This window comes from Callithrix jacchus, chromosome 7 (assembly GCF_049354715.1).
Source record: "Callithrix jacchus isolate 240 chromosome 7, calJac240_pri, whole genome shotgun sequence".
Taxonomy (NCBI): Eukaryota; Metazoa; Chordata; class Mammalia; order Primates; family Cebidae; genus Callithrix; species Callithrix jacchus.
Window position 1 is genome coordinate 33,812,357 of NC_133508.1, and position 26,414 is coordinate 33,838,770.

The 26,414-nt window shown below is 41.9% G+C and overlaps 1 protein-coding gene and 1 long non-coding RNA gene across 50 annotated transcripts in view; one reads left to right on the forward strand and one right to left on the reverse strand.

Annotated features, from left to right (window-relative positions):
- Positions 1-25,221, forward strand: part of LOC118155299 (uncharacterized) — a 61,543-nt gene extending 36,322 nt beyond the window's left edge. The window contains exons 6-7 of one of the 2 annotated variants that reach the window (XR_004745579.3): positions 20,888-20,976; positions 22,653-25,221. This is a non-coding gene — a long non-coding RNA (uncharacterized LOC118155299). Of the gene's footprint in view, positions 1-5,534; positions 5,815-20,887; positions 20,977-22,652 lie in introns of those variants that run through there. The other variant, XR_004745578.3, reaches the window with a different exon arrangement.
- The window catches only part of PARD3 (par-3 family cell polarity regulator), a 716,461-nt gene that overhangs the window by 87,821 nt on the left and 602,226 nt on the right, over positions 1-26,414 (reverse strand). The window lies entirely within an intron of this gene.

Genomic DNA, 26,414 nt, shown 5'->3' on the forward strand with positions numbered 1-26,414 from the left:
ACACACTTGGTTCATAATCTTAAACGATTTATCACAGTGACCAAATACCACCTATTCTTAGGAAAAATGCTTGCCTGCTTCTCAAGATTGAGTCGGCTTCTGAGTATTCACAGACGCTATTCATGTTTTAACTACTCAATCTGAGAGACTGATTGGACCAGACCTGGAATGAAACCTTAGCCCTCCTGGTTTTGTCTGTGAACTCCTAGTTCAGAATGAACTCTTAAGACTACGTGTTCTCCCCTCAGAAGAAACACAGACCATCTGCCCGTTCCCACCAAACAAACCTCCTCATAGATGTTCTCCCTTCAGAAGAAACACAGACCATCTGCCCGTTCCCACCACACAAACCTCCTCAGAAACCAACCTCCAAGTTTCCAGCATGTGTTCCTTTGTGAAGTCTTCAGCAATGTAAACATCATTAGTTTGCATTTAATGACTTTGGGACATAAAAATGGTTCTATTCCTTCTCTCTTACTTAGAGCAGGTGTATGCTGAGTGAGTTAGTAAATTCAAGCCTCCAGGTTTCCTTATTTATTTTTTTTTTTGAGATGGAGTTTTGGTCTTGTTACCCAGGCTGGAGTGCAATGGCGCGATCTTGGCTCACCGCAACCTCCGCCTCCTGGGTTCAGGCAATTCTCCTGCCTCAGCCTCCTGAGTAGCTGGGATTACAGGCGTGCGCCACCATGCCCAGCTAATTTTTTGTATTTTTAGTAGGGACGGGGTTTCACCATATTGACCAGGATGGTCTCGATCTCTTGACCTTGTGATCCACTCGCCTCGGCCTCCCAAAGTTCTGGGATTACAGGCGTGAGCCACTGCGCCCGGCCTCCTTAAAGTATTTTTAACACAAACTCGTTCTTTGCTTGAATATTCCACACCATATTTTGCTGGGTAACCTTTGCCTTACTGTAGAAGGTGAATCTGCTGTTATTTATCAAGAAGATAAAAGTGAGAAGTGGTTTCTGGACCTTGGTATTCACAGTGCAGCTCCTAACATTAACGATGATAACAGCAAGACTCAGAAATTAAAGTTGTCAAAAAATTCAATCAGCCAAGCAAATAGATACTTTCTAGCCAATTTTAAAATCACTTCATTTTTCGGTCTTAAGGAACCACATTAAACTCAGGATAATGCAGCAGTTTTAAAAAGAAGATAAAAATCACACATACATAATGCTGGTGATTATGACTTTCGCATTTCTGTCTTTTTTTCTGTAAACAGCCAACATTCACTTAGTGACTCAGCAAAAGACAGATTAATCATATTTCACTAAGTTCCAACCTAGGTGCCAATTTTAGCTAAAGTTAGTTAAAAATCCAGAAGAATGCCTATTCAAAATCACTAATTGGGGTGTGTGTGTGTGTGTGTGTGTGTGTCTGTGTGTGAAGAGGTAATGGGAAGTTGATCCTAGAAGATGTCAGTGGGAAGTGGGGTCATTTTTACTTTTTCTTTATGCTTTTCTGCATTTTAGAATATTTATAATGAATGCTGTTCCCTTAATTATTTAAAAAGTTAAAATTATTCTATTTTGATAGAAAATTTTCACTAGCTGTCATTCTGTTTTACAACACTCAACTGAACTGCACCTTGATGTCCTTTATGTATTACAAAAATTGCCAAAAACAGTCAACCCCTTAGAAAGGTGTCAGAAAATAGGCAAATACAGAGAGAAAGTCAAACAGTCAGATTTAACCCCAGGCCTCCCATGTATTTGGGACTGTGACGCGATAGGTGACTATTAATGCTCAGGAGCCCTGATCCATTGAGGAACAGCTGTAACCATGTCAGACCAAACTGGTTCAACTTTTATGTAACCAAGCTGTGAGGTGCTTTTCAGTTGCCATGGACTCTCAGGTTAAAGGTCACAAAACCTGAGCATCCCTAGATAACCCAAGCACGCAACCATGGGCAAAACCTAAGCACTGGGACCAAGGAATGGGACTGAATTAGGAAAGTGGACATCACATGGCGGGATCCGGGATCCAATGAGACTGAGCTCTGGCATCACCCATGGCAGGATCCAAGCAGATCGTACCTCCCAGCATCACCTCATCTCAAAATCCAATCAGGTCGGACTTCATTACCCTATGCTTATAAAATGCAATGCAGGCCCCAGCTTTGGGAGGTAGATTTCCGCATATCTTCCTGTCCCCTTGTCAGTTGATTCACAACCTTGCTTGCTATAAAAACCTAGTGCTTTGGTGTTTGGCATTCTGTTGTGAGCAGGCAAATGGACCCAGTTTGGTTTGGTAACAGGGCTTAGCCTGGAGAAGCCACAGACATCTCACACATGGAGCTGTGAGGACTAAGCGGTCATTGCCCTAAGCTGACAATCCCCAATGGCTGGTCAGTGAAGGCGGAGCCCAGAGTTAGCGAGGTCATGGCCATGGTTTCATGAGGATGACCAGGGAGCTTTGCTCTGCCCTACAGACATGGGTGGCACCCCTAACCCCGGTTACCTTCAGCAAAGCCTAGCCTGCTGTGTTAAGGAAACCTGAAAAACCTGAATAAAAGCATGAATAGAATTTTTAAAAAACAGGAGTATCAAACATTTACTTCCTACTAGGTGTGGAGCAAGAGCACCTCCTTCCTGCTTTCAAGAATAAAGGATGCAAGCTTTCCTTTCTGAGCAAGTGGTTCATGAGAACTGGAGAAACAGTAACTGAGCCAAAAATGATTGAGCTCCTTGGTAGAGCAATTTCTACCTGGCTTTCTCCTAGGTTCTTCAGCAACAGACTATTCGAATGTGTTGCAACTGCCCAACCCAACAAAAGGCAGAATGCCACGCCCTTGTAGTAATTCCAGGATATTGTGTTATCATCTTGAATTGGGTAAAATCGAGGAAGCCAACTAGACAGCATGGAACATGATTGGTAAGTGAAGGTCATGGTAAAGAAGGTGGATTTTCATAAATGAACTATCTCTGTGAGCTATGACCATGTGGATCTTGGTTGCAAATAGTAATCCTAATCACAATTGATCTCTAGCTATGTTAAGGGGCTTTATATTCACTATCTCAGTTAAACCTGAAAACAGCCTTGTAAGATAGGGAATATTATAATTCTTCTTTCATGGAAGAAGGCAGGTTACAGAGTTTAAGTAACTGGTATAATATCATCCAGCTAATTAGAGGCAGAAAAAGCAAGATCCAAGACTGCTGACTTCCAACACTTATTAAGCAATAACAGAAAAAAAAAAATTCTTCATTTTCCTACAGTTAGCTTATTGAGGGATGGCTGATATTTGTGGTTGCTGCCTGATGGAACTTTTGCCAAAGACTGAAGAGTTAACAAACCCTCAGGAGAGGCAAGAAATGCAAGTCAGGAAATGAATCTGTGGCAGCAGATGGGGTCTCTCTGCCTCCTTGCCTCATCTCTAGTTAAGGAGTCTTAGTCTGTAGCAGAAAGAGGAAACTGCTGCCAGCCCTCTGCCCATCCGTCACATGGCTTAGTACTTACTGAACCCTGATCAGGTATCAACAGCACATTGGTGATGGTCTAGTCACTCACAAGATGGACAATAAAAAATAGAGGACTAGCTGCGGACACAGAGTTGTGACAAGAGGAAAAGGAGGGGACAAAGCTAGGCTACTGGCTCTCTCCACTCTAGGGATACTGCTGCATTATGGAACAAAAGCTCACGTGCAGACGCCATGGCTAGAAGAGCAGATGGTTTTTCAGCTGGCTGCAGGGTCGACACAGGCATCTCAATGAATGTGGCTATTCCTGCATCAGTTTCTGCTATTTCAGAAAACAGGGGAGACGCTGAACAAAGTCTCTGGCAGTTCCTTGGCAACTCCCTGCCACCCACTGCCTGCCTTTCCAATGTATGTGTGAGTGCCTGTATACATGCAGAAAACACACCTGCCAAACTGTCTTTATAAACTGTATCTGTTTACAGAGAGTCCTCCTGGAATAGAAGAGGCATGGGATTTAGAGACAGGGAGAACTGGGTTCCAATCCCATCTCTGTCACCATGTACCTTGGGCCACTCTGAGTCTTTAATTTCTCATCTGTCAAAGAAAGATGCAGTTACGTACTTTGGGGGAGCTCTGAGGATGAAGGGAAACAAGGCAGGCTGAGCTAGCAGTGTGGCATACCGCACTCAATGAATGCTGTTCACTAATACTTCTGTTCACTGCTGCTTCAAGAAATGCTGAGCAATCATTTCATTTCCACTGAAGAACTTATTGGAGGAAAACACGTATTGTCTCATTATTTAAAAGCACTATTTTATAACAAAGGCAGATCCTTATCTCAGCATAAAAAGTTTATTTAAATAAATTATGAAAAAAATCAAATAGAACTATAAATAGAAGGAAATGAAAAGAGGCATAGAATGCTTTGGAGAGAAAGGCTTCAGCTGCTGGTTCATCTATTCGGAGTGCTGAAAGTGACTCTTTCGAAAGGGGAGCCATGTTTTAAAGTTTTATGTTTATATTAACATACAGTAAAAAATGGACTTTCTTGCGGTATGCAGTTCTGCGTGTTAAAATTCCTAGAGTTGTTCACCAAGAAAAAGGAACTCTAGGGCATGCTGAAAAATAAAATGAATGTTAACACATCAGGAGATTCACGTACCCACCACACCACCAGGATGCAGAGCTTCTATCCTCCTAAAAACCAAAGGAAAGAAACGTGATTCTGTTTCGCAAACATTCACTGAGCACTCACTTCTACTGACGCTTATGCTGGATGCTAGGGAGGGAACAATGAGACAGGATCCCCACCCCAGGCACCATTGATCTTGGAAAGAAGGATCCGGGAGCTTGCAAAGTATCTTTTTATTTATTTTTATTTTTTTATTTTTAGCCAGTCAGATTTTAGCAGTGGTGGATTATACACCAACTTTTGGGACACTAACATTAATAAGTTCTAATAACCCACACTTTGGGAGGCTGAGGCGGGTGGATCACGAGGTCAAGAGATCGAGACCATCCTGGTCAACATGGTGAAACCCCGTCTCTACTAAAAATACAAAAAATTATCTGGGCATCGTGGTGCACGCCTGTAATCCCAGCTACTTGGGAGGCTGAGGCAGAAGAATTGCCTGAACCCAGGAGGCGGAGGTTGCGGTGAGCCAAGATCGCGCCATTGCACTCCAGCCTGGGTAACAAGAGCAAAACTCTGTCTCAAAAAAAATAAATAAATAAATAACCCACTACCATTGGACCAGTCTAATTTTTGTTTTAGAGACAAGGTTTCTCTTTGTTGCTCAGGTTAGAGTGCAGTGGTGTGATCACAGCTCACTTCAGCCTCAACCTCCTGGGGCCAAGCACTCCTCCCATCTCAGCCTCCCAAGTAGCTGGAATTACAGGCACACACCACAATACCCAGCTAATTTTTAAATCTTTTATAGAGATGGAATCTCACTATGTTGCCCAGCCTGGTCTTGAACTCCTGGCTTCAAGCAATCCTCCAGCCTTGGCCTCCCAAAGTGCTGGGATTATAGGCATGAGCCACTGCATTTGGTGAAAATGTTTTAATGACTTCTGAACATATTCATCACATGTATCTTCAACTTTTTACAGATAGGAAGTGTGAAAGAGCCCACTGAGATTGAGAGCCACTCTTTGGAATAGGAAAGCATCATTTCCAGTCCAAATGCCACATTGCACAAATGAAGAACAGAGGTGCAGAAAGCTAAGTGACTTCACCAAGTCACACAGATGATCAAGAACTGGGCAAGTGACTAAAACTCTTTGCTCAACATATCTGAGAACTAAATAAAACAAACATTCTCTTCCTTTTATTCCCTGTTACTTTTGCAAAGGGTGGCATTTCTTATATGCATCCATATAACCATATTACATTCTAGAATCTATTCTTTATATGAGTTTATCTCCAATTTAATAACAGAAGGAAAAAGAAGGTCTAAATATGTGCTTAATATGTTACTTTCCTGGCAATATTTGAGGCATAATACATGAATCTATGGAAGGGAACGTTCTGTGACACACAAATGGCTTAGATCCAGAAAAAAATACTATAGAAAACCCTCTCAGTGACAATGGCCATCCTAAGCAACTGCTATGTCTGGTATCCTGAGAGGCCAGAACTTGAATCCACTGAGGTCTGCACTTGAAAACAACCAAATGGGCACAGTTACCTTTTGCTGATGCCGGCCCTCAACCACCCAGGCCCCAATGCCAGCTGCAGCCCCAGTGTACCCAACCCCAGTTTCTTGCTCTGCCTGTGCCAAGAAAACATGATGGTTTAATTTTGAAGGTCGTTTTATGGCACTTTGGAGTGTGGGTATACTGCAAGAGAGAGCAAGCTCTGTTTCTATTTGCCTCTGCCAATAGATAGAAAAGCAAAACACTTCAATCTATATGCCAGCCACTGAAGAATGAAGGCAAATGGATTAATCACCCATAGCTCATACAGAGAAATTCTCATTCTATACACAGATCAAATGAATGGCTGTTCTGAGGTTAGTAAAGCTCCCACTGACTCCCAGCCTTCTGCATTCATCTGCAAAGCTTCTGAAGCTTTCCAAATACAGTTGTCCCTTGGTATCCACGGGAGATTGGTTCCAGGACATCCTGTGGATACCAAAATCCATGGATGTGCAAATTATTATATAAAATGATGTAATAATTGCATATAACCTGCCCACATCCTCCTGTATACTTTAAATTATCTCTAGATTACCTTTGATACCTAATACAATGCAAATGCTATATAAATAGTTGTTATCATGTGTTGTTTAGAGAATAACAAGGAAGAAAATGTCTGAACATGTTCAGTATAATGCAGTCATTCATTTTTTCCCAAATATTTATGATCTGTGGTTGGTCAAATCCATTGATGCAGAACCCATGGATGCAGAGGGCTGACTGTATAGTCAGACAAGTACCGCCAGAAATCCACACACCTGAGTTCTATTGATCTGTCAGTGCCTGGTTTTGCAATAGCAGAAGATATGCTCAAGTTACAGAATGGGGATAAAGTGAAGACATTTTGCTCACACGCAAGGGAACTATGGGAGATATCTAATATCTTTCAAAGAAGGTTCTAAATTCCAAAGATGCCTCTCACGTTATGCTTAAAACTCAGTGGCAGCTAGACTGTAGTCAGAATTTTTGTAAGTCAGAATTCTATCACTTGATTAGAGGTTTCTGAATAGTAAATGTGTTGACTAAGCCTAGATCTCACTTAGCATATAGAAAATATGTAGAAAGCTAAGTACCTCAACATTTACTAATAATGTTGACAGTATTGAAGTTAATAACATATTCCCCTTTCAATGAAAGCTGCAAGTATTGTATGGAACCTCTATCACCCTCAATAGGGAAGCCATCAAGTTCATGAGGCCAAAGGAGAGGCCCAGAGAAAGCAAATGACACATGGGGTCTTATTTGGGGCTTACATACAGGAAAGAGAGTCCAGTGGCAGTGGTCTGGACAAGACATCCACCTTACTTATGGCCCAGTGGTGGCAGGCTGGACAGCATAACCTCATGGCCCAGAGGTGGCAGGCTGGGTAGGAAAACCACAGCCACCTGCAAACAGCATGCAGTTCATACAGCGTTTTCACTTAACGCCTTCCGCTTAACAACCTCCACCTAGAAACCTTCATTTAACCCAAAACTCAAGGCTTCAATCCTCCATACAGCCTGTGTTCAACGGGATGGGAGCAGGGCTCAGATGTTCCTCACAGACAAGGAACGAATCTCTGGGCGGGCCATTCCTGGATGCCCTATCTCAGAACACATATTCAGATGCATATGCCATACAGGATCATCCTAAGGGTCTGCTTAAGTTATTGCCATCAGATACATTCCCCTACAATAAGAGGATCTGAATTCATTTTCAAATTATCTTTCGTGATGTAAACATGAGCCAGCATAAGACTTCGAATTCGTGGTATCTCTATTATGGCCTCATAAGCAGAAATGTGTAACTTTGTAAGTAGAACGGTTGTTTATTTGGCAAACTTTGGATGTGCTTCTCTTATACCTAATTACAAGTCCATTAATTTTTATAATCATATTAAAGAATGCCAATAAAACTTTCAGTGACTCCAGGGAAAGGTAGTTTGAGACAGTCAGCCGTAATTAAGCCAAACGATTGTACCTGCATCATTATAGCAACTACAGGGAGTAATTTGAGTCTGGGGATGCTTATTGTCAAAAAAAAATTGGAAAATCACACACACACTGTAAACCTTTGCATCATAAGCACATTTCACCAACATCAGCCTCAGGGCTCTAGTGAAATCAGTTAGGTATGTTATACATTTACTGGAAAAAAAATCTTTGATTTTGCATTTTTCAACTAAGAGACATCTGATGCTGAAGTCATTGGGACTTTCAGGTGAGAATCGCCAGGAAATGAGCTCTTTCACACCTGCTTCTTGAACTTACCTAATCTGACTATATGGAATCTGTTACACTGACATCTGAACGCAGTTGATAAATATTCCTATGTTGGCCTAAATTCTCTTAACACTCTAGATAGGCCAGGTGAAATGAAAAATGTTTTAATGCATTAGAAAACAAATTAATAAAGCATTCAAATCCATCTGCAGTGTTTTTAAAAAATTATTTTAAGAGAAACACTCTCCTCTGTTCACTTTATCAGTTTTCAGGGTGAAATCCACAAATCTTAATCCCGTGTGAGTGCAGTGAGGTGTCAGGTGCAAAGAGGGGCTTGCATTTTAAAGAAGGGTGCCAGGCTCTAAGAAAAGGAAGTGAGCATCCAGGAAGCGGGTGAAGTGACGGGCACAGCAAAGGCCTGGGGAGCTGGCGAGGAAGGGGAACGGCAGCAGCAGAGACTGGGCCTGAGATGGGCAGGGACTCACCTCCTGCAGTTCCTCTTGCCCCTTTACTTTCCTAACGTCCTCTAGGGTTGAGAAAAAGCCACAGATTTCAGGATTCTGACTCGTTTCTGCTGCGGCTGTTATGGCTGGCAGCAGGAAGAACACCACAGCGTGTTCTTTGGATAGTGTCCTCCCATCCCCTGGGGCTGGGCATCTGACTGCTGCTGCCACTAAACCACAGCAGCTCATGGATGAGGACTGATGCTGATGCTGAGGGGAGTGGCAGCACCTGTGGCGGTGGGGGGGCACATGGATGATTAAAAAAACCCTTTCACATGCATGAACCAAAATAGTCAAGCATAATTTCACCACCTCCTCACTTAAGTCCCATGGAAGGGATGGGAGGCGCGGTGGGAGGTCCCAGTGCAGATGTGGAAGGTGGCTGCTGGGCCAGAAGGAAAAAGAACAGTGGCCATCAGTGGCACAGGCTACTCGCTGGGCCCGAGTGCCCCCAGCTATTCACTACACATCTTTAGCACACAGGGGTATGAAACTAGACTACAGGTCTCAGATGTCATTTGCTATGATGAGTTTCAGCAAATCCAGCATGGTTGGGAAATAGGAAATGGGCAGCGTTTGCCTGGAAGGAGCCCCTTTTATGGCCTTCCTTCTGCTACCAAGATTTGTCAGCTCCTACTGATGCAGGGCAGGCAAGCCCCAAAGTTGGGGCTTAGCCTGGGAAGGTTCTTGGCTTTACTCAGGAAAGAACTCCAGAGCCAGCCAGTGATGGAAGAAAACAGCTTTACTGAGGCTGTAGTGTTACATCCCCGACTGCCCCTGCAGAACAGAGGTGCCCCTGGACAGTGGGTGGAGAGAAGCAGCTCAGTGGCAATTCTGCAGTCATGTTTATACCCACTTTCAGTTACATGCAAATTAAGGGATGGGTTATTTAGGAGTTTCTAGGAAAAGGGTGGTAACTTCCAGGTTGCTGCCCTGGAAAGCAGTGGAAACTTCCAGGTGTTGCCATAGCAATGGTAAACTGACATGGCACTGGCAGGTGTGCCTTCTGGAGAGGTGTTCTCATCTTTTCCATTTCAACCAGACTTCAATCTGGTCTGGAGTAAAGTCTTGCCTTCTACCTCACTAGTAGATCGAGGTCTTGTCCCATACAGTCAGAGAAAAGCAGTATCACCTATACTTTCACAGGATCAATCCTGGACTCTACACACTCATTGACCGATAAGCACTTAGCTGTCGACTTACTGTGTGCCCAGCTTTAAGCCACCATCTGCCATGGTGCCTGCTCACACACAGGTATGTTCACCCGTGTGTTTGGTGAGTTGGGGTGGGTGAGGGCTCTCTGCTTATAATTTAACTAGGAAAACAAGACTTATCAAGCCTACATCAGCAATTCATGCCTCAAATACTTCCTCCTTTATCTCACACAGGGGCTCATGATTAGTTAAGATTCAGTATTCTGATTGTCTCCCATTCAAATGGTTGGTTGTTTTGTCACTCTTGGGTAAAGACAAAAAGGAAAGCAAACATATTTTAAAATTAAGCACAGCAGTAAGTGTTTTCAATAAGCAACCCTCACCCTAACTGCTGAGAGATGGAGCTGATTTCCTACATCTCTCAACATTAAAGTAATTTAATGTAAACAAATCAGGACACAGAAAACGTGAAACTCCAGTCATGGGGTTCCCGGCAAAAGTATTTCCAATGGTGGGAGTAGAACAACTGTCCCTGATCCTCAGAAGCAGTGTCAGAGGTCACAGCAGGCTGGGACACCATGGATCAAGTTTCACTCACTTCAGGACAAAGCAAATTACACAAATAAGGTACAGAACCGTTCAAGAGTTAAATGCACACACCACCTTTTCTTTTACCGAGATGGTATTTTCACCCTTTTTACAAATCCCCCAAACTGCACACTAATAAAGAGATACAGTAAACTTTACAGACATTCCCAATTGATATTTACCAAGAGTTTCATTTTAAATCTCTTAATCCCTATTTTAAATAGAAATAACCAGCATGATTCTAGTTTTTAAGGTGACACAATTTTCTTTAGAATGAATAACAATGAGGCTTTATTAGAAAACTCAGAATGACTGATACTAAGAAGAAGTGTGCCTCCTGTCCTTTGTCAGAAAATAGACATTTTTCTGTCAAAGAGGCTGTTATCTAACTTTCTGTAAAAGAGAAAAAACTAATGAGCTCTCTCCGGATAATATATGTCTGAGATTCTCATGCAAACAACACACCTTGTTATTTCTCAAAGCTTGAATACTGTCTGTGGTGTAAAACAATTTTAAGTACTTTGGCTAATTAATAGGCTGCTTTAGTTACAAATCAGCAGAACTGCATTTTTTACAGACATAACCATGAACACATGACTTACCTTTTATCTTATGTGTGTCTTCTAAAAAACAAAAGTCTCTGTCCTGGACATAAGTCAAATTAGGTAGAATAAGCCACTCTCTTAAGTGCAAATAATAACATTCATTAAAGAAGAAGTCTTTCAGCAAAGAAAAGTAATTGACAATGAGGATGATGCCTAAGTGAAGACTGTCTGCAGGTGGCCCGAATGGGGGCAGCAGAACCAAATCACAGAGGTTTTGTATGACTAGTTATCCAGTTGTTCAATAAGAGAACAGCAATATTGGGCCAGGCGTGGTGGCTCACACCTGTAATCCAAGCACTTTGAAGGCCAAGGCAGGCAGATCACCTGAGGTCGGGAATTCAAGACCAGCCTGACCAACATGGTGAAACCCCGTCTTTGAAAAAAAAAAAAAGAGAGAGAGAACAGCAATATTAGTGACTTCTCATCTAATGTTACTAACACGTCTTTTCCAGGACTACCAAGGGAATGTCAGCCTTTAGTGCGTTTTTAACAAGGCTGTTTACTTGTTAAAGTAAACACACCCCACGGCACAGGCACCTATAGCTGATTTCTTGTGAAATTATTTTGCAAAGAGTTAAGGATGCAGAAGAGAGAGGCAGGCAAAGATGGCGATAGAAATGTGTTAGGCATGACCCAACGGTCCCCTAGAACTGCTCACTCGGGGTAAGCATTCGGGAAACAGGAGCTGTACCACCCAGCTATCAGCCTTTGAGAACCTCAAGTAGTCAAGTTCCTTAAACTTTTAGAAATACGCTTGTTTGATACATTATGGTGAAAAAGTATTTGAGAATTATGATTTTAATGCAAACTGAAATTTCACATATAATATTTTGACTAGGAAGAAAAAAAGTGAGACAAAGTAAACTTTAACTAGAGGGAAAAAGATGACTTCAGGTTTTCTTTCTACTTTGGTGACCTATAATCCCTTATTCCTTTAATTCTATTTCTTGGGTCAAGAGATGAACAGCACTTTAACTGAAAAATGCACTGGTTGTTTGAATGAGAAACAAACTTCATTTCACAGGAAATTTCTCATCAAAACTCTAGCAGAATATTTATTTGGAGGGTTATTTGATTATCAGGAGCCCCAAGGATTCAATATTACTTCTTTTAATGTCATGCTATTAGATATTCTCAACATGAAAAAGGCAGAGCTGATGTGGTGGTGTCATCAGGGACAGTACCAAGAGTTTGAACAAGGAAGAGAATTGCTTCAAGAAGCCAAGTATAGTTGATTCTATCTTCTGTGAGATAAATATTAAAATTAATGTTAGATACTAGTGTGTTGTGTGGGGCAGTCACAAATTAACATCTTTCATAGATGGAGAAAAATATTCCTCAATTCAGTTTTCCAAACCAAGAGCAAAGAAATGGGTCAGAGAGATGGGTTCAAATCTTGGTTCCCACCACTTATAGCTATGGGATCTTGGCTGAGTCATGTCTCTAAGTTTCTATATATTCTGTGTACTACTGTAAAGTGGTTTCTTTAAAAAGTGCTCACCTCACAGGGATGCTACAGAAACCAAATTAGAAAATGCATGTAAACTCTTGAGAGAAAGCATTTAGTAAATGTTAGCTAATATTAGTTATCAATAGCATTATTATTTTTATCACAAAGTTTTTATAAGGATAAAACTGTATCAGGTAAGATATTTACAGATAGAAATCCAAAGTAAGTCACCACTTTAACATTTATATGTAAAGTTTATCCTCAGTTACCAAAAATCCTGCCTAGTAGAATGTGGTTCATTAAATTTCTAACATATATTTTATATGTTGTAAATTTATATAATTAAGTATACACTGCAAGGCTAGGAAGATTTTTAGAATTCATATGAAAATGTGAACATCTGAGTGATACTGTGTTTTTATGAAATGTACTCAATGTGAGGCCAGGACTAAGGACTTCCCAACATGTAACATATAGACACACACCTTCTCTGTTATCATAATCAATGCAAAGACAGGTCATGTGTGCAGTCACACATGTATTGTATGTGGTGTGGTGCAGTGGTGGAGACGAGGAATTGGAAGAGTATGAGGAATGTTTGAGTTTTCTTTCTTTTATTCAGTAAGCTTATGGTTTAATTCCTCTGTGACATGCTAACATAAATCAGAACCACTCTTTCCTGGGTGAATTGCCCCACACACTTTGCATGTGGATGTTGGTTGAGGTATTTAGTGACCTGAGTGGCAACAGGAGTATTTCTTTTAGACACCACCTTCTGCACTGGAGCCTGCTGGCCTGGGGAGTATACACGGCAGCTCAAGGTGTCATGACTTTTCTACATACAAGGAGGAGAGACACATCCAGTGGTATAAAGTGGAAATAATTGATCATTCTCTCTTGACTGACATAGTTGATATTATCAAAAGCTTGATACCTGGGAAGGTGCTCAGACTATGTAATAAGAGTGACTCAACCACTGTGGTCTCCTGGGATGTGCACCACAACACTGTCATCACGGCCACGGCCTGGACTTGGTTCTCAGGAAATACGGTGTCTGGGATGATTTCAACCATGTCATTTCTAAGAAAACTAGAATTCCGTGCACAACGGTCATTTAGGAATACAGACAATTTCTTCCTGACTTGATTTTTCAACACAGTGTGGTGATAAGGGGTTGGCTGCACACTCTCCTGTGACCCTATGCCCCCAATATTAAAAGAAGGTACTGTTTTTCACCTGCTCAGGTGACACCTACCAATCATAAGGGAGGACAGGTGACACGTTTATGGGTGTAGGAGGAGTGAGGAACAGTGTCAAGGTCTTTGTGTGTATAATCTCATTAACAGAGTACCAGAACCTACTTCACCAGCTTGACATGAGAATTGAGAACAGATACATAGCTCTTTGGCCTGTGACAAGCTCACTATAAACACTGACAAATGTTCATTCTCTTCCCTGGACCCTTCATTCTTGCATTTCTGCGAGGGCAGTGAAATCACCTCCAATCAAAAGATGCAGAAATGTGTCTAGGGTCACAAAGATAGGCAGGGGGCTGCATAAGGATTTAGGCCCAGTTCTGGCCCATCTGACCCAAAGTCCAGGTAGGGCCATGCCTCTGCCAAGTCACCTCCTACAAAGTACATGCTTCCTCTTTCAATCACAGTTATGCCAGTGGGAAGAGAGTAAGGACACACTTAAAAATGCTCAGAATTGAGCAGGGTGTATGCAGAGAGGAGGCAGAAGAAAACGGGAAACAAGGAAACGACAGAGGAAGGGAGCAAAGTTCTGATTAGAAAATGGAGGCTGGGTGCAGTGGCTCATGTCTGTAATCCCAGCACGTTGGGAGGCTGAGGTGAGTGGATCACTTGAGGTCAGGAGTTTGAGACCAGCCTGGCCAACACGGTGAAACCCCTTGTCTTCTAAAAATACAAAAATTAGCTGGGCATGGTGGCAGATGCCTGTAATCCCAGCTACTGGGGAGGCTGAGGCAGGAGAATTACTTGAACCCAGGAGGTGGAGGTTGCAGTGAGTTGAGATAGTGCCATTCATTCTAGCCTGGGTGACAGAATGAGACTACATCTCAAAGAAAAAAAAAGAAAGAAAGAAAGAAAAGAAAACGGAGTAGAGATGCCTGTTGGTTTCCCCAGGAGTCTCACTGCCAGTGAGTACATCAGTGTCTCCACCTTCACCTGGGTCTCCACAAAGCTCTTCCCAAGGCTCCTGCTGGTATTTGGGGACACTACACTTCCTTCTTTCCATCGAGCGAAAAGGCTGGATATATCATGTAAGATGTTACTTCTTTGGAATCTCGGAGTGCTCTGAACTTTTTTTTGCTCCATGTATTTCTGCTCTATTTTGCTTCCACGTGTGTTTCGGCCCACTCCTCCCATTCTTGCATCTACTACTTTAAGTGTGCTCAAATCACTATTATCCTAACTTAATTGATGATGCTATCAGGTGAGCCGTGCTGGGGAATCAACAGTTACCATCATTTCTCCTCCCCCACCCTGTGACGTTATTCCCGTGTTCCCACAACTTCTCCAAAAGAGAGTTTTTAAATATCTCTAGTAACATCATGTCGGAACTGAGGTCCTGTTATCTAGGTCACTCTTCTGGATCTGGTGGTTGTCAACACCTCTCTGCGCAGGGTTCAGTTTTTCTCGTCTTTCTAGCCCGATCCTTGATAGTTATGTCTGTTAGCTCAAATTGGTATTGTTATTTTGTTTTCTGCTCTTTTCCAACAGCTTTGTTTCAATCATTCAAAAGTCTGAATACTCTGCTGGGCTATGAGGGCACAGATATATTCAGAAAAGGGCCTCACTTAGGGAAATAACTCCCAGCATGTCAACATAAAATGTTAAAAACACAGGCAGATGAGACCAGGACTGGATCTGGTATGCCCTACAGCCCCTTGTGAAGTAGAGAACAGTGGGAAGGTCAGTGGGAAGGTTCAGAGGGGGAACGGGGGGCAAGGCTGCAGAGGTGGACGGAGTTCTGTGGACCAGCTTGAAAAGCCATTAATGGATCGGAAGTTCAACCTGGTCAGAAACCCCTTATATTGAGGATGAACTGGAATAAGAGAAACTCATGATTAAAAACCAGTTCGGAGGCCTTGCAAGCATCCAGGAGAGGATATCTTATCTTCACCAACACTGCCAACAAACCTTAGGCTCAGAGGCATCATCAGGACATTCTTCTCGAAGCCCCTTCATTTTTCTTCATCTACTTTCACTCTTAAAATCAGCTTAGGTCGCCCTAAAAATTCACTGGCTTCTCTTTGCTCTCCACACTACCTCAAACCTTTCCAAAGCCTGCCCAAGTGTTTTAACACATTATCTTACTCTGTTTTGTGTTACTATCACAGAATATCTGAGACTGTGTAATTTACGAAGAAAGGAGGTTTACTTGGCCCACAATTTTGGTGGCTAGAAGGTTCAAGACTGGGCAGTGGCATGTGGCAAGGGTCTCAGGCTGCTTCAACTCACGGTAGAAAGTGGAAGGGGAGTGGGTGTGTGCAGAGAGATCACACAGCAAGAGAGGAAGCAAGAGACACTGAGGAAGCTGGACTCTTAACAATCTGCTCTCCACTCCTGCCAGAGCAAGAATTCATCTCTACAGGAGGGCATTCATCTATTCATGAGGATCTGCCCCAGTGACCCAAGCACCTCCCACCATGCCCCACCTCCAATATCGCCACACTGGGGATCAAATGTCACTATGAGTTTCGGTGGGGATGAGCTATACCCTAACCACGGCGCACCTGAAGCCGACCTTTATTTCATTCTCATTTCTTACATTCCACTCAGGCCTGCAAAGCCTATTGGTCTAACTTGGCTCAGTTAATGATTAAATAAATGTTTACAGAGAATTACAAGGGTTTGGTTCCCTATTTGGTTGTGTGGGAGCTGTAAGGATAAAAGAGAGGGCTTCAAAGGGCTCTCAATCCTATAGCAAGGATAAGATGGCTACATAATACCAGGGATAAAGGCGAAGTAAAACCACTCCCTGGCAGCAGAGGATGGCAGGCGATGTGGGCAGTGCTGCTCCACGATTCATGAATGTTTCATGTGATAATGACAAACAATTGACTTCTTCTGTTATACATTTTTCAACTTATTTTGATTTTTGGCTGGCTGTCTTTTTATATATTTTTTTTCTTTATCTTTTAGAGACAGGGTCTTGCTCTGTTGCCTAAGCTGGAGTGTAGTTGCAGTGGTGTGATCATAGCTCACTGTAGCCTTGAACTTCTGGGCTCAGGCAATCTTCTCACCTCAGCATCCTGAGTAGCTAGAACAACAGGTGTGCACCATATCCAGCTTAAAAAATATTTTTTTTGTAGAGGTGGGGTTGTATTATGTTGCCTAGACTGGTCTTGAACTCCTAGGTTCAAGTGATATGCCTTGGGCTCCCAAGCACATGGATTACAGGTGTGAGCCACCGTGACAATCTTATATTAATTCTTATGTGTGGATGCTTTTGATTAAGTAGAGTACCTAAATTTATAGCTCTTCAGTGTCCACAAGGAGGTGGTGGGTGTTGTGATTTCAGAGAGTCCTAATAACATTATTGCCATTATTAGTCTCGCTATACATGTGATTCTTGTCAAAAAAATACAGTAATTCTTCCTCACACATCATCAATGACAAGCTAAACTGACCACAAAGGCCTTTATGGTTTCAAGCAACATAAGCAACATGGGGTGGTGATGACCATTTCTGGGCACCCATAAGAGAAAAACAGCTGCGGAGCCTCCCTTCGTCTCTTCCTTTTAGACACCACCACCACTATATAAATGAAAAAAGTGGCTCGTGCCTATAATTCCACCACTTTGGGAGGCTCAGGCAAGAGGACTGCTTGAGGCCAGAAGTTTAAGACCAGCCTGGGCAATGTAGCAAGACTCTGTCTCTATAAAAAAATAATAATAATTTTAAAGTGTGGTTGTTTACACTGGGTTAATCACTGTGTAATGGATACCTGAAAGTAACATACAGAGAGGACCCTCTTTCTCAGGAGAAATATAACATCAGAAGTGACATTTCGAAGATAATTAAAAATTTACAAAGTCAAGACATTTCAGTAAAGAAAGACTATGAGAGGAATTCTCAGTACTTCAAAGAGTCTAGGCCCCTTGAAAAAAAATCTAAGGCTTTAAGGGTCAGACGCAGTCAGGAATGTAAGATGCTAGTTTTGTTTAGGGTTGTCAGATCGACATTAATTGCAATGCCCATTTTGCTTATGAGGACCCTCTCACCTATTGGCATTCCGGGCACCTTGCATAAATCCTGCAATAAAACCAATTAAAATCTCATTAAAAGATAAAGCCTAAAACTATGCCAATAAATGCTTAATACACTTTAAATACACTCATTTTGCCTCATTCTTGGAAGGTATAAAATGGAAAAGAATGGTGTGAATGTTGCAAAGGCTATTGAGGACAGTACCAATCTCAGGAGGTCAGCCTGGAAAACACAATTAAGTTAGTAAAATGTGCCCAGACTTGTCAAATTTCCAGGTCTGGTTTCCATCAGTACTGTATTTGAGGGATTTCCTACGTTTTACGTGAAACTCTGTTTCTACCTGTAATAAAGTAAGAGAGATATTTCTGAGATAAATATGTATTGAAAAATACATAAAATGTCATGATCAGCAAGCTGAAATGTCACTTTCAAAACTCTATCCTTTAATCCAATTCATAGCACATATGTTTCACCAGAAAGCGTGGAATTTGCTCTGTGAACATCTTTTACGGAAAGAAGTTACATTTTAAGCATGAAACTTAAGGACGACTTGCAGGAACAGAGCTGACCCATCAAAAATTTTGAAGAGTTCCAACTCCATGGATTATAAAAATGCCTTTTAGTTACACTCTTCAGAAGTATATAAACACAGGCTTAACTTCTATCCTTTCTGTATGTTTGTAGGACTGTAAGAGTTAAGAATCTTCTAAGGAAAGCCATATTTCCTTTAATCAAAAAAAAAAAAAAAAGAAGTGAATTATACTCACAGTTAAATGAGTATTTAGCAAAGAAGAGAAGTGTATGTGTCATGCATGCACATGGGTGGGTGGAGGAGGGTATATTTAAAAAGAATACCTAAAATACTGCTAGCATCCAAAAATTCACAATAGTTATCATTGGGTGGTGACGTCTGTGGCTTGCATTTGCTTTTCTGTATTGTATATACTTTTGGCATTAAATATGTAGCAGTTAGTATTTAGAAAAATATTTTCTCTATAAAAATAAATGAATGGGTATTAGAAATATAAAGAAAGTAGCTGACCAAATATATTTGATTGGTTCCAGAGAAAAGAAAAGAAAATATTCAAGTCAGTTGGTTGACATCCATTTCTACCATCAGCTGCATTCCCTCATTTGGGCACAGCCGATGGTCTAAGATGGCGCCACAACATTCTTGATGTCCTGCCTTCCAGTTCAATATTTGTATGCAAATATTTAAGAAACATGCACGAAACTGAGCAAGTGGGATATACCACTTTAACAGTAAGCATTCATAATGCTATTTGTACGACTACCTGCAGAGAATAACACTGGATGATCTCTTTGGAAATTTTATAAATGGAACACTGTCAAATTTCTAAGCAACATTTTAGACAGTAAATGTGTTGCTTGGATTTTAGCTGTCTTAAACACTGCAAGCGGCTTAACCTTATCTCCTAGTGCCACTGCCTTCCTGGAGTAATTGATGCTTGGAGTCCCCAATTTCACATAAACCAGGACACTGTGTTATTGTATACAGCAATCTGACTGCTGGCAGAGACAGGAAACTGCACTGAACCCAGATCAATAGACACGTCAACAGTAAGCTGGTTAATCTAATTCAGCCTATCTCATCTCAGGGCACAGAGTTTGCAGTTTTGCTGCTGGGTCCCTCTGGCAGGAAATGGTTTGGAAAGTTTAGTCTTAAGAAGTTTAAGTGATATGCTTATCCTTCAGGCTCTTGAATGTTTATTCAGCAGAATAGCTGCTTTAAATGTTTTATAAATGGCAGTAATGTAAACAAGGCATGTCTGACTTCCCTCACATGTGAAAACTATAATGGTGATTTCCTTGACTATGGACATAGAGATTAACACTACAGCCAATTACACTTTAGAGGAAATTGCTTGGGTCCACATTTCGAGCTAATGCCATCTTTAAACTCTGTCCCCATCCCCATCCTCATTGAATGGCATTCTTCTGAGAAAAAGAAATGCTTTGTTTTACATAAACATTTGTCTCTTTAACTATATTATACAAATGATATAGTATGGGTATAGTACACTTCTTTGGGTATGAAACCTCAAATGAATATCCATCAAAGCATGATTCTTATTCCTTGGAATAGTGTGATAGTGTGGGTGCTAGGAAACAGTGGGTTGGAATGAAAAAGAGTGTAAAATCCAGTAATTCTGGTCCTGCCTTAGACATCATCATTTTGGCGGGAGGACATCCACCTCACCGCTTCCCTGTCCCTGCGTGCTCTCACTTGCTTGCTCTTGTGCTGTCTCTGTCTCTCTCCAGGAAGGGAGAACTAGATCGTACGCGTCATCACTTGGAAGATAGAGAATGTTAAACACCTGATACTGCCCACAGCTTTGGTGCAAATTGTCCTTGAATTATCAAAAAAGGAAGGGTACATATCATTTTCTACCCTTTTAAAAACACTCCCTTCGTCCAAGTCTTAATATTTGGATGAGCCTTTGGAAAGCTAATTCATAATCACTGTCATCCTTAAAATGACTGTTACAGAGGTGTAAAAGGTGGTGCAATCCCACTTCATGGGTAAGGAAATCTTGGAGCAAACAGACTAGAGGGATAGATGGGCACGGAACCATAGTGGTGGCATGCACTCAGACAAGGTAGTGCATGAGGAGGAGCACTGCAGTCTTGAAGTTCAAAAGCAGTCATGCATGACTGTGACCTAAGGGTGAGATGCTCTTGGATTTTGAGTCGTGGGATATCTATTCAGCTCATGTTTATTGAATTCCTATTGCAAGTCAGGCTTTGTTCTAGGTACTAGGAACACAATGGTGAACAAGACAGGTAGGATTCCTCCCTCTGGGATTCTAAAGAGGGAGGAAGGCAGCAAAAAGGTACATAAATAATACAGTTTCAGATATTGATGGGTACCTTAAAAAATACAACAAAGTCATGAAGAGTGCGGGTGGGAACTGGACACACTGGGTGGCAGGAGCTGGCCTCTGAAGACGTGACATCTGGGCCCATGTTTGTGACTGATGCCATAATACTATCTCCCTTCCACAGGTACCTCCTGCACACCCCTATATCCCTGAAACATCACTCAAGGAGGAGATTCTAGACAAGGAAGGAACACCATGCACACCTGACTGCTGGTATTTTAACCTTCAAATGCTTGTACTTTCCAAATTACGTTCTGAATCTCAGGACTTCTCAACCCAGTAAACTCTATTCTGGAAAATTCTATGGAAGGCACATGACATCTTTTCATCTTAGTATAGGAGCTGGCACACAGGACCACACTTGGTGCTCCATCAGTTTGCTGGATGAATAAATTAATAAATAGGACCAGAAAAATCTCATAAGCAACTTCTATTAACTAACCATCATGAAAAAGTAAGCTAGAGATGATCACCCTGAAGCTGTGAGTCAAGAGCGTACCATTACAGCAGACTAGCTTCTACTATCTCTAAGTACCATGTACAGCAGACTAGCTTCTACCCTCTCCGTCCCCATCCAGCCTTCCACAAACCTCCTCAATCCTGAGATGGGCCCAAGTAACAGACTCACTACTTAGCAAATCACTGGTAAAACTGGGAAGGGCGGGAAAGACTTTGCCATTTGGGGCACTTCTCCAAGGGAAAAACAATTTCTTTTTTAAAGTTTTAAAACTTATTTTAAAGAAGTTGGTGACAACAATGAAGAAGCTGGAAGAGGAACAAAAAAAGAAGAATCAGCCATAAGTGGAAAGATGGACTGGAGAGAACATGGAGGGCATGGGAGATGGGAGATGCGAGATGGCACGGGGTGAGGGATATCACAGGGGGTTGGGCATGCAGGACCAGAAAGAGGAAGAGAAAGCGTGAAAACCTGACTATTCTGTAATCAGTGGCACCTGAAAATAATAGAGCATAAAGGTATTTTAAGATCAGGTCCGCTTCTGGAAATGAATTGAGGGCTCCTCTGCTTAACCTAAACGAGCCAAACTTTCTAACGCAGTGAGGAAGCCTAACCAAATTTGGTCTTAGTGGGAAGCTCGCAGATTCAGGGAAGCATTCAAGAAATTGTCGAAGACCTGAAAATAGGCTGGGTGTGATGGCTCACAGAGCTTTGGGAGGCTGAAGTGGAAGAATTGCTTGAGGCCAGGGGTTCAAGACTGGCCTGGGCAATATAGTGATACTGCCCACAGCTTTGGTGCAAATTGTCCTTGAATTATCAAAAAAGGAATGGTACATATCATTTTTTACCCTTGTAAAAACGCTCCTTTCATCCAAGTCTCAATACTTGGATAAGTCTTTGGAAAGGCTAATTCCTTAAAAAATTTAATTAGCTGGACCCAAAATTTTTTTAATTAGCTGGACATGGTGGTGTGTTCCTGTAGCCCCAGCTCCTCGGGAGGCTGAAGTGGAGGCTGGCTTGAACACAGGAAGTAGAGGTTGCAGAGGGCTATGATTTTATGTCAGTGTTGGTGTCCACTAAGGATCCTGAGAGGTAACATTCAGGGATGTTAGTGAGATTTAACAAGGATGTACTGAGAGCCCAAGTGCAGGAGGCGGAACTGGGGAATGTGGGGGGGAGAAGGGGACATGTGGCCAATTTCCATTTCCGGTCTTCTGGGACCTCATCCCACGGCTATGCTAATGAGGCCACTGCTGATCAAATATTTAGGTGACAGAGTGCCAGTCCTAACAAGTTTTGATTGGCAGGGGCCTGAATTTCACTATTTTAAGATAGATGTTTATCAGATTTCCATGTTTAACCTAACTTTTATTTATCTAAAAAATATGGTGGCAAGCTAGGATGAATGCTGAGAAATTTTTCTGTCTTCTAGTGAGCATTCAGAATAACACCAAAAACCAGACAAGAGAGACAGTAACAAGCAAAACTGTAAAAAAGGAATGGTCAGCATGGTCAAGGGAGACCGTCACAAGTGATGCTCTACCCAGCCTGAGAGCACATTAGCGGGAACACTCACCAAGTGAGTATCAGAAACACAGGATGGAACTGACATCAGAAAAGACAGAAACTCCAGGCACATGCCTCCCAGGCCAGAAGAGCTATTCTCAGTGCTGAGAGATAAGGAAACAGACTCAAGGTCACAGGACTGGTGAGCGGCAGAGCCAGGTTTCTAACTCGAGAGGCTTTCCCAAAACTCCTTTGGGTTTCCTCATACAGCTGCCCAAGGTATGCACTACGAAATGCCATGACTAAGTGGGCACCATTCACACCGCAGACAATGTCAATCTGTAATCGTGGTACAATTTTGTGGCCAGTGACAATAAGTATCTCATTTTAATAAAATGCCACACAGAGAGGAAATGAAGTGTTTGGTGGAAGGCATGCCTTTTCTAACTGGTGCAAAAGTGTCATATTGGCCAGCGACAGCCCTGACTACAGGTTTATCCAATTCAGAAGATGGAGGTGTAAAACTGGGCCAGGGAACACAGAGGAAGTTTAGGTTGCTGGAGTTCTCACTGAACCTCAGCTCTCTGAGGCGTGCATTCCAAGTCCATCAACCAACACCAAATCAATAGTTCAAATCATCACCAGATTTCCGGACGGGCCAAAAGTAGCCATAGTATTCAAAGGCCTAGAGCAGGAAGAAGAACTCACTTTAAATGTTCACACTAAAGGTCAAAATCCATTAAAGGCCACTTTTGCAGCTGGGTCTGTCTACTTTATGTCAAAATCAAAATGCAAGAATCTAGTAACCCATTTTCTGGATTTCTACATAATTTCTACAGCCTCCCTCTGTTTTCAAGGCCAGTCATACAAGGCAGTCTTCAGAGGCTGATCCAACTGCAGCAGAGGGGCCGGGAAGGACTTAGAGTTGCAGAGAACACCTGAAACACTGAGAAACAAAATACTGACAAACTCTATTTGCAGAAAGAAAATAACTCTAGGAAAAAAAACGGTTCCATTTATTATGGCATGTATTTTTTAATTAAAGAAGGTGCCCCCACAAAATATGCCATCAGCTCTTCCACTGTAGCTGGGGTATGCACCCCCCCATCCTAATTAGAAAACAAAGCACACCTTCAGGCACCTGGTGATTTTTCTATGCAATGGCATAGTAGAATGTTCAATAGGGATTGTTTTAATAGGGCTGGTAATGAGATCTGGGTGAAAAATCTCTCTGTTAATTTAGCAGGCCTCCTGAGATGTAAAAATTCTAGTTTGCAGGTGTTTTGAAGTTCCTCGCAAAGCCTAACCTCAGCCTGCCCCCTAGTTTTGACATTAGGATTTAAATATCACCTGTAAATCTCTTAGTCATTTTGTCCCCATCAAAAATCACTTCTAGTCTCTTCTTGCCCCTCCACTAGTGTGAGTCTATTTTGATTTGCCCAGTACTAACTAAAATGCTACTAAATCTGGCACTATACTAATCTATGAATTTTGAAAGCCAGCCTCTACAGAGTGCAAACCCTAAGATCATCCAATCAAAGGCAAGGCGACCTCAATGGCCAGGATCAACTCAAGCAGCTGCTGTCGTTCTGTGACCTTCCTGTTTTACGAACACATCAGTCCCTGTAAGCATACTTAGATAAATGACTTGCAAATTAAAAGAAACATTTTTATGATTCACTGCAATAGCTTGCTTTTTGGGATACAAGGTTAAAAGTGAACAGTAAACCTTTTAAGGTTATTGAAACTAAATTATTAACGCTGGGTTTCACCTTCCTTTTGTCCTCTTTATGGCATTCTTCCTAATTACTCACTGCAACTCCACTCCTACAAGTTGTAAATCAAATGAAAAATCTTTAAAGCACAAAAACACCTGATTAAAACATTCAACCACAAGGGAATTACAGAGACGATGGGGAGTGACATCCTGCATTTTTTAAAAACATGAAGCTTCTGATAGCTTATGAAAAAGAACGTTGTGAAAATTGTGCGCTTTCATCTCCGGAAGTAACCAAAAGAACAGTCCAACGTTTGAAATCTATTTGTAACCTTCAAAATAATGAGCACTTTTCTCTACTTGGATCGCACCTGGTGCCTCACACCCAGAGTGCATTTTACCTGTGCGATTTTGTACTCAAACATGAGCTGTTTCAAAGGGGGCTGGTGACTCTTGGTGGAGAATGGAGTTTTCCTTCAGCCCTCTGAATAGCGGGTGACTGACAAAGCTCCGAAACCAGAATATGGAACCCGAAATGTAATGGAGGAATGCCTAATTCTGCCTTACCTAGTTGGGGCCTCCATTTCCTAAACTGTGAAATGGGCTGATGGCACCTTCTGCTTAGGTCCTAGTTGGGAAGATTATGTGAACTTCTCAGCACATAGTTCGTTTAACAACATATTCACAGAGGGGACTAATGTGCTACACATTTTATAAAAGCCTGTTCTATGAATCCCCAAACAGTTTGAATTACTTAACCGGATTCTGACTAATAAAGCCTACCCAATCCCACTTCTTGGTACTGATGCATTACTTCTGGGAGAGAGCTATTGAATTTGAGGAAAGGGCTAGGAACGGGAGTGGGGCCACCTTTCGGAGATGGACCGGCCAGCTCAAATGGTCCGATTTAAGGGGCTCCCAAAAGCAATGCTATCCCCAGTGTCTTCCCTTCCTGCAGGGCTAGGTGAAACATGTGCTATGAGCAGGACCAGCTCCGTGGGTGTGCAACCCCGACAGGCACACAGCCCATGCATAGAAAGCTCTGCTGTTACCGTCTGGCCACTCTCACTAACTTACCTTTAAACTTGTGTAGGTGAAGTCCAATAGGTCAAAGGCACACGTGCATGGTGCACGGGAAAGGCCATCGGCGAGGTGCATGTCTACCGCATTCCTAATCACCCCATTTGCACCGCCACCCTTGATGCCCCATAAGCGCAAGCTTCCAATGGACCCAGGAAGCTCGGGAGTTCAGCAGAGGCGCTGAGGGCCTCAGGAGGCCACTCCTTCCATTCAAACCACAAGTTGCCTTTTTTTTCTTTTGACAAGTATACCATAAATATTTTTTTGACAAGTAAAAATTGTAGATATTTATGGTATACAATATGATGTTTTGATGAATGCATAAGTTGTGGAATGGCTAAATCGAATCAATTAGCATATCCATGACCTCACATATTTATTTTTTTGTGTGGTAAGAATACTTAAAATCTACTCTTTTAGCAATCAGAACTTGCTCTGAATGCAGAAAGGAGGCAATGGCATTCTATGAAACATGAATGACCATGGAAACCTATCCGTTCATTTCTTAACAAATGTGTTATATTTCTGTTAGTCAACCACTTACACCAAAGATGACACAGAAAGAAAAAGATCAGGCAACCTACAGTACCTTTCCTTTTAGTCCTTCCTTACTTATCAATAAGCCAAAAGTCAAGGGTGTGGGTACAATGTCCATGTGTCAAGAAATGAGATACAAACAGCTGAGTTAGTTTTGTGCAGTGTCTCACCATTCTATTGACAATGCAATACACATGCATGTATAAGCTATGAAATACAAGTTATGTCATTTCAGTGATTCCACACACAAGCTAAATGCTTTTACATTTGCTTTTAAAACTGACGTTCATCACAACAGTGTGAATATACTTAATGTTACTAAACTGTGCCCTTAAAAATGGTTAAGATGGTGAA